Raw genomic sequence first — 10,002 nt, 5'->3', positions numbered from 1 at the left:
GAGACAAAAGGAGAAAATCAACAAGAATATACCGACAGTATGTGAATAAAAATAGGCGATCTCAGTAAGCCAATACGAGAAAAGCAGTGAATGAAAGAAAACATTTGCCTGATCAGCCGATCGAGACAGTGGTAGTACAGGTAGAGGAGGAAAAGGAGGTAGCAGGCAGCAGCGCGTCACAAATTAGTTGAGATGAAGATGACAGATAGCAACGATCAACCAGATATCAGCCAGCCAACAGTTGCTTTTATTCCACGTCAAATAAACCAACTTGTACGTGATTTGATTTGCCCTAAGTGTCTAAACACTGGACTGAAAATCACCATAGACCCCACCAACCAGGGATTCTGTTAGGATAGAATGTGCACACTGAAGGTGATCGTGATGCATTTAGGAGGAGTGTTCACACTTTCCTCCAGGTTACAGGAGTGCTCCAGGGGAGATAGGGCATTTAATATAAATGTGAGGATGGTTCTTCTAGCCCACAAATTTGGTCTTGGTTATGCAGCTCTTAACTTCTTATGGCTGGGGGCAGTATTGAGTAGCTTGGATGAATAAGGTGCCCAGAGTAAACTGCCAGTCCCAGTTGTTAATATATGCATATTATTAGTAGTATTGGATAGAAAACACTCTGACGTTTCTAAAACTGTTTGAATGATGTCTGTGATTATAACAGAACTCATATGGCAGGCAAAAACCTGAGAAAAAACAGGAAGCGGGAAATCTGAGGCTTGTAGGTTTTCAACTCAGCCCCTATTAAAGATACAGTGGGATATTGGTTATGTTGCACTTCCTAAGGCTTCCATTAGATGTCAACAGTCTTTAGAAACTTGTTTGAGGCATCTACTGTGAAGTGAGGCCGAATGGGAGGGTAATGAGTCAGAGGTCTGGCAGAGAGCCACGTGCTGGTCATAGGCATTTCACATGAGGGAGCTGTGTTCCTTTGCTTTTCTTCAGACATAGGAATTCTCCAGTTGGAACGTTATTTGTGTACTAAACGCCCTAACAAAAGAAGCTATTTGGACATAAATGATTAACTTTATCGAACAAATCAAACATTTATGGTGGAACTGGGATTCCTGGGAGTGCATTCTGATGAAGATCATCAAAGGTAAGTGAATATTTATAATGCTATTTCTGATTTCTGTTGACTCCAACATGGCGGATATATGTATTTGTTTTCTGAGCGCCGTTCTCAGATTATTGCATGGTTTGCTTTTTCCGTAAAGCTTTTTTGAAATCTGACACAGCGGTTGCATTAAGGAGAAGTGTATCTAAAGATCCATGTATAATACTTGTATTTTCATCAACATTTATGATGAGTATTTCTGTAAATTGATGTGGCTCTCTGCCAAATCACCGGATGTTTTTGGAACTACTGAACATAATGCGCCAATGTAAACTCAGATGTTTTGATATAAATATGAACTTTATCAAACAAAACATACATGTATTGTGTAACATGAAGTCCTATGAGTGTCATCTGATGAAGATCATCAAAGGTTAGTGATACATTTTATCTCTATTTGTGAATAAAAGTGACTGTGAAAATGACTGTGTTTTTCTGTGGCTTGGCTCTGACCTAACATAATTGTTTGTGGTGCTTTCGCTGTAAAGCCTATTTGAAATCGGACACTGTGGTGGGATTAAAAACAAGATTACCATTAAAACGGTATGAGAAACTTTTATTTTTGAGGAATTTTAATTATGAGATTTCTGTTGTTTTGAATTTGACACTGGCTGTTGTCATATCGATCATATTGAGTCCTATGGATTCCTTCCTTGCCGTCTCAGCTCATATCAGAGACATGACAGGAGAGTGACAGGTAAATAAAAGGGAGAGTAGCCCATTATTGTCAGGTGCAGACTACAGACACCCTGGTTCGATTCCAGGCTGTATCACAACCGGCCGTGATTGGGAGTCCCATACGGCGGCACACAATTGGCCTATCGTCATCCGGGTTTGGCCGGTGTAGGCCTTCAATGTAAATAAGAATTTGTTCTTAACTGACTTGCCTAGTTAAATAAAGGATCAATAAAAATAAAAAATGGTTATAACCGTCTCATAACATGTTATGACGCTGGGTGTCAAGTAAAGTGTTACCAATAATTTAATATCTATAAAGATAAGACGTGTATGCACCCAGTGCCCAAGGAAGCGAAGGTAACCTGCCTAAATGATTAACGCCCCGTAGCACTCACTTCGGTAGCCATGAAAGGCTGACTCATATCAACAGCATCCTCCAGGAAACCCTAGACCCACTCCAATTCGCATACCGCCCCAACAGATCCACAGATGACGCAATCTCAATCGCACTCCACATTGCCCTTTCCCACCTGGAAAAATGGAACACCTATGTGAGAATGCTATTCATTGACTATAGCTCAGCGTTCAACACCATAGTGCCCACGAAGCTCATCACTAAGCTAAGGACCCTGGGATGAAATACTTCCCTCTGCAACTGGATCCTGGACTTCCTGAAGGGCAACCCCCAGGTGTTAAGGCAACAACACGTCTGCCACGCTGATCCTCAACACGGGGGCCCCACAGGAGTGTGTACTTCTTTATTATTGTATTTTTTATTTCACCTTTATTTAACCAGGTAGGCCAGTTGAGAACAAGTTCTCATTTACAACTGCAACCTGGGCAAGATTAAAGCAAAGCAGTGCGACACAAATGACAACACAGAGTTTCACATGGGATAAACAAACGTACAGTCAATAACACAATAGAAAAAGTCCATGTAGAGTGTGTGCAAATGTAGTAAGATTAGGGAAGTAAGGCAATAAATAGGCCATAGCGGCAAAATAATTACAATTTGGCATTAACACTGGAATGATAGATATGCAGATGATGATGTGCAAGTAGAGATACTGGGGTGCAAAAGTGCAAAAAAAATTACAACAAATAACAATATGGGGATGAGGTAGTTGGGTGTGCTATTTACAGATGGGCTGTGTACAGGTACAGTGATCGGTAAGCTGCTCTGACAGCTGATGTTTAAAGTTAGACAGGGAGATATAAGTCTCCAGCTTCAGTGATTTTTGCAATTCGTTCCCATCATCGTCAGCAGAGAACTGGAAGGAAAGGCGAGCAAAGGAGGTTTTGGCTTTGGAGCGCATGCTACGGGTGGGTGTTGCTATGGTGAGAAGTGAGCTGAGATAAGGCGGCATACTTAGTACCGGTATACTTGATAATTAGTCCCCTCCTGTTCTCCCTGTTCACGACTGCGTGGCCAAACATGACTCCACACCATCATTAACTTTGTTGACGACACAACGGTGGTAGGCCTGATCACCGACAACGATGAGACAGCCTATAGGGAGGAGGTCAGAGACCTGGCAGTGTGGTCCCAGGACAACAACCTCTCCCTCAATGTGAGCAAGACAAAGGAGATGATTGTGGACTACAGGAAAAGGAAGACCAAAACAGGCCCCCATTAACATCAACGGGGCTGTAGTTTAGCGGGTAGAGAGTTTCAAGTTCCTTGGTACCCACTTCACCAACAAACTATCATGGTCCAAACACACCAAGACAGTCATGAAGAGGGCACGACAAAACCTGTACCCCCTCAGGAGACTGAAAAGATTTGGCATGGGTCCCCAGATCCTCAAAATGTTCTACAGCTGCACCATCGAGAGCATCCTGACCGAGTTGCATCACCGCCAAGTATGGCAACTGCTCTGCATCTGACGTTAAGGTGCTACAGAGGGTAGTGCGAACGGCCCAGTACATCACTGGGGCCAAGGTTCCTGCCATCCAGGACCTAGATAATAGGCGGTGTCAGAGGAAAGTCCATAAAATTGTCAGAGACTCCAGTCACCCAAGTCATAGACTGTCTTCTCTGCGACCGCACAGCAAGCGCCAAGTCTAGGACCAAAAGGCTCCTTAACAGCTTAAGCCATAAGACTTCTGAACAATTAATCAAATGGCCACCAAACTATTACATTGAACCCCCCCCCCCCCTCCATTTGTTTTGTACACTGCAGCTATTCGCTGTTTATTATCTATGCATAGTCACTTCACCCCATGTACAAATGACCTCAACTGACCTGTACAGTATATAGCCTCGTTATTGTTATGTTATTGTGTTACTTACTTATGTAATTTTTTACTTTAGTTTATTTGGTAAATATTTTCTTAACACTTCTTGAACTGCACTGTTGGTCAAGGGCTTGTAAGTAAGCACTTTACGGTAAGGTCTACACTTGTTGTATTTGGTGCATGTGACAAATAAAGTTTGCTTTGAATCTGACGTCTGTTGATTCTCATTGTACAGTATTAATCTACTCTACTGCTACACTTAAACCCCTCTGAGTGTTTTCCCCACTCCAACCTCTTATCGTCCACATCTTTATATGTCAGGGTCTTTCAGTCTTTTTGAAGACATTGAACCCTGAAAATACCCTGTTAAAACAGCTGCTACCACCGTCAGAACAACTGCTGTTACTGTCAACAAGCCATCTTAAATCTCCTTCTTCTTGACTATATATTTCCACTCATTCTGTCTCCTGTTCTTTCCTCCACCTCTCAGAACAAACAGACTTTACCAAGAAACAAAGAGTATATACATGAAGTGTAGAACAAGATCAATTAATTTTATTATAGTCTTGTTGACAATTTGGAAACACGATACAACATTGGCTACAACTGTCACCTCAAATCATCAAAAAACAGCTTAATTTAAAAATGTATCTAAAACACTTTAATACATACACCCCACTAAATACATACACTACCATTTAATTTATTCTATGTATCCCCACTAAATACATACACTACCATTTAATTTATTCTATGTATCCCCACTAAATACATACATTACCATTTAATTTATTCTATGTATCCCCACTAAATACATACACTACCATTTAATTTATTCTATGTATCCCCACTAAATACATACACTACCATTTAATTTATTCTATGTATCCCCACTAAATACATACACTACCATTTAATTTATTCTATGTATCCCCACTAAATACATACACTACCATTTAATTTATTCTATGTATCCCCACTAAATACATACACTACCATTTAATTTATTCTATGTATCCCCACTAAATACATACACTACCATTTAATTTATTCTATGTATCCCCACTAAATACATACACTACCATTTAATTTATTCTATGTATCCCCACTAAATACATACACTACCATTTAATTTATTCTATGTATCCCCACTAAATACATACACTACCATTTAATTTATTCTATGTATCCCCACTAAATACATACACTACCATTTAATTTATTCTATGTATCCCCACTAAATACATACACTACCATTTAATTTATTCTATGTATCCCCACTAAATACATACACTACCATTTAATTTATTCTATGTATCCCCACTAAATACATACACTACCATTTAATTTATTCTATGTATCCCCACTAAATACATACACTACCATTTAATTTATTCTATGTATCCCCACTAAATACATACACTACCATTTAATTTATTCTATGTATCCCCACTAAATACATACACTACCATTTAATTTATTCTATGTATCCCCACTAAATACATACACTACCATTTAATTTATTCTATGTATCCCCACTAAATACATACACTACCATTTAATTTATTCTATGTATCCCCACTAAATACATACACTACCATTTAATTTATTCTATGTATCCCCACTAAATACATACACTACCATTTAATTTATTCTATGTATCCCCACTAAATACATACACTACCATTTAATTTATTCTATGTATCCCCACTAAATACATACACTACCATTTAATTTATTCTATGTATCCCCACTAAATACATACACTACCATTTAATTTATTCTATGTATCCCCACTAAATACATACACTACCATTTAATTTATTCTATGTATCCCCACTAAATACATACACTACCATTTAATTTATTCTATGTATCCCCACTAAATACATACACTACCATTTAATTTATTCTATGTATCCCCACTAAATACATACACTACCATTTAATTTATTCTATGTATCCCCACTAAATACATACACTACCATTTAATTTATTCTATGTATCCCCACTAAATACATACACTACCATTTAATTTATTCTATGTATCCCCACTAAATACATACACTACCATTTAATTTATTCTATGTATCCCCACTAAATACATACACTACCATTTAATTTATTCTATGTATCCCCACTAAATACATACACTACCATTTAATTTATTCTATGTATCCCCACTAAATACATACACTACCATTTAATTTATTCTATGTATCCCCACTAAATACATACACTACCATTTAATTTATTCTATGTATCCCCACTAAATACATACACTACCATTTAATTTATTCTATGTATCCCCACTAAATACATACACTACCATTTAATTTATTCTATGTATCCCCACTAAATACATACACTACCATTTAATTTATTCTATGTATCCCCACTAAATACATACACTACCATTTAATTTATTCTATGTATTCCCACTAAATACATACACTACCATTTAATTTATTCTATGTATCCCCACTAAATACATACACTACCATTTAATTTATTCTATGTATCCCCACTAAATACATACACTACCATTTAATTTATTCTATGTATCCCCACTAAATACATACACTACCATTTAATTTATTCTATGTATCCCCACTAAATACATACACTACCATTTAATTTATTCTATGTATCCCCACTAAATACATACACTACCATTTAATTTATTCTATGTATCCCCACTAAATACATACACTACCATTTAATTTATTCTATGTATCCCCACTAAATACATACACTACCATTTAATTTATTCTATGTATCCCCACTAAATACATACACTACCATTTAATTTATTCTATGTATCCCCACTAAATACATACACTACCATTTAATTTATTCTATGTATCCCCACTAAATACATACACTACCATTTAATTTATTCTATGTATCCCCACTAAATACATACACTACCATTTAATTTATTCTATGTATCCCCACTAAATACATACACTACCATTTAATTTATTCTATGTATCCCCACTAAATACATACACTACCATTTAATTTATTCTATGTATCCCCACTAAATACATACACTACCATTTAATTTATTCTATGTATCCCCACTAAATACATACACTACCATTTAATTTATTCTATGTATCCCCACTAAATACATACACTACCATTTAATTTATTCTATGTATCCCCACTAAATACATACACTACCATTTAATTTATTCTATGTATCCCCACTAAATACATACACTACCATTTAATTTATTCTATGTATCCCCACTAAATACATACACTACCATTTAATTTATTCTATGTATCCCCACTAAATACATACACTACCATTTAATTTATTCTATGTATCCCCACTAAATACATACACTACCATTTAATTTATTCTATGTATCCCCACTAAATACATACACTACCATTTAATTTATACTAAATATATCCCCACTAAATACACACACTACCATTTCATTTAGTCTATGTATCCCCACTAAATACATACACTACCATTTAATATATACTAAATACATCCCCACTAAATACATACACTACCATTTAATTTATACTAAATATATCCCCACTAAATACATACACTACCATTTAATATATACTATGTATCCCCACTAAATACATACACTACCATTTAATATATACTAACTATATCCCCACTAAATACATACACTACTATTTAATACATACACCCCACTAAATACATACACTACTATTTAATATACACTATACAGTGGGGCAAAAAAGTATTTAGTCAGCCACCAATTGTGCAAGTTCTCCCACTTAAAAAGATGAGAGAGGCCTGTAATTTTCATCATAGGTACACTTCAACTATGACAGACAAAATTAGTATAAAAGACACCTGTCCACAACCTCAAACAGTCACACTCCAAACTCCACTATGGCCAAGACCAAAGAGCTGTCAAAGGACACCAGAAACAAAGTTGTAGACCTGCACCAGGCTGGGAAGACTGAATCTGCAATAGGTAAGCAGCTTGGTTTGAAGAAATCAACTGTGGGAGCAATTATTAGGAAATGGAAGACATACCACTGATAATCTCCCTCGATCTGGGGCTCCATGCAAGATCTCACCCCGTGGGGTCAAAATGATCACAAGAACGGTGAGCAAAAATCCCAGAACCACACGGGGGGACGTAGTGAATGACCTGCAGAGAGCTGGGACCAAAGTAACAAAGCCTACCATCAGTAACACACTACGCCGCCACGGACTCAAATCCTGCAGTGCCAGACATGTCCCCCTGCTTAAGCCAGTACATGTCCAGGCCCGTCTGAAGTTTGCTAGAGAGCATTTGGATGACCCAGAAGACGATTGGGAGAATGTCATATGGTCAGATGAAACCAAAATATAACTTTTTGGTAAAAACTCAACTCGTCGTGTTTGGAGGACAAAGAATGCTGAGTTGCATCCAAAGAACACCATACCTACTGTGAAGCATGGGGGTGGAAACATCATGCTTTGCGGCTGTTTTTCTGCAAAGGGACCAGGACGACTGATCCGTGTAAAGAAAAGAATGAATGGGGCCATGTATCATGAGATTTTGAGTGAAAACCTCCTTCCATCAGCAAGGGCATTGAAGATGAAATGTGGCTGGGTCTTTCAGCATGACAATGATCCCAAACACACCGCCCGGGCAACGGAGTGGCTTTGTAAGAAGCATTTTAAGGTCCTGGAGTGGCCTAGCCAGTCTCCAGATCTCAACCCCATAGAAAATCTTTGGAGGGAGTTGAAAGTCCGTGTTGCCCAGCAACAGCCCCAAAACATCACTGCTCTAGAGGAGATCTGCATGGAGGAATGGGCCAAAATACCAGCAACATTGTGTGAAAACCTTGTGAAGACTTACAGAAAACGTTTGACCTCTGTCATTGCCAACAAAGGGTATATAACAAAGTATTGAGAAACTTTTGTTATTGACCAAATACTTATTTTCCACCATCATTTGCAAATAAATTCATAAAAAATCCTACAATGTGATTTTCTGGATTTTTTTCTCTCATTTTGTCTGTCATAGTTGTAGTGTACCTATGATGAAAATTACAGGCCTCTCTCATCTTTTTAAGTGGGAGAACTTGCACAATTGGTGGCTGACTAAATACTTTTTTGCCCCACTGTATATCCCCACTAAATACATACCCTACCATTTAATATATCCCCACTAAATACATACACTACCATTTAATACATACTGTCATGACGTTGCCCTGTTGGCGGAGGTTTATGACCCCCCCATAAATACCTTTCTCCCTTTTTCTCTCCACTCTACAGAATGGACTCTTGGAAAGCCCTTTGTTAACATAGAGAGAGTATGGTAACATCAAAAGGTTGGGGAATGGAACAATATTTCGGTAATCCAACCAGTTGAAAGTATCCGTTGGTACTTAGAAAATGTGATGTCAGATCAGTTGTCGTCTGAGACATTATTACTCATGATAGGATGACATAAACTGTACCTTGGAAAGTCTAGACATTCTAGTTATGAGATTCACAGGGAATTGTTGTGCAATTTAAATGTTTAAATATTAAACTATTTGTGAAAAGATTAAATGTAATTTTAGCTTCTAAATGAGAGAATTGTTTTCATAAGTGAACTATGCTCTCACAGTGGCCACGCCCAAGTGAACAGGCATTGGTTGTGAACTATGATATACACCCTTCTATCCCCCACTACAAATGCGCATTGACGAAAGTCAACCTCTTATGTTCCTGATGACGTGAGGACTGCTGTCCATACGTTAAAAAGGACAAATTTCAACGTGGAGGTGACGATCGACACGCTGAAGGGATGAATTTTGACTATACCAGCCAGAATATAGCATGAGCTTATGGTATGGCAACTTGGTATGAACTTTGAACTTTTACCCAAAAGTAACAATGTTCTGCTCCAAATTCCACAGACCAAAGACGATCAGTTAATGAACACAATGACAAAGTTGGATGACAAATC

The sequence above is a fragment of the Salvelinus namaycush genome, unplaced genomic scaffold (assembly GCF_016432855.1).
Source record: "Salvelinus namaycush isolate Seneca unplaced genomic scaffold, SaNama_1.0 Scaffold165, whole genome shotgun sequence".
Taxonomy (NCBI): Eukaryota; Metazoa; Chordata; class Actinopteri; order Salmoniformes; family Salmonidae; genus Salvelinus; species Salvelinus namaycush.
The sequence above is the reverse complement of the archived record's forward strand: the minus strand, read 5'-3'. Positions refer to the sequence as shown.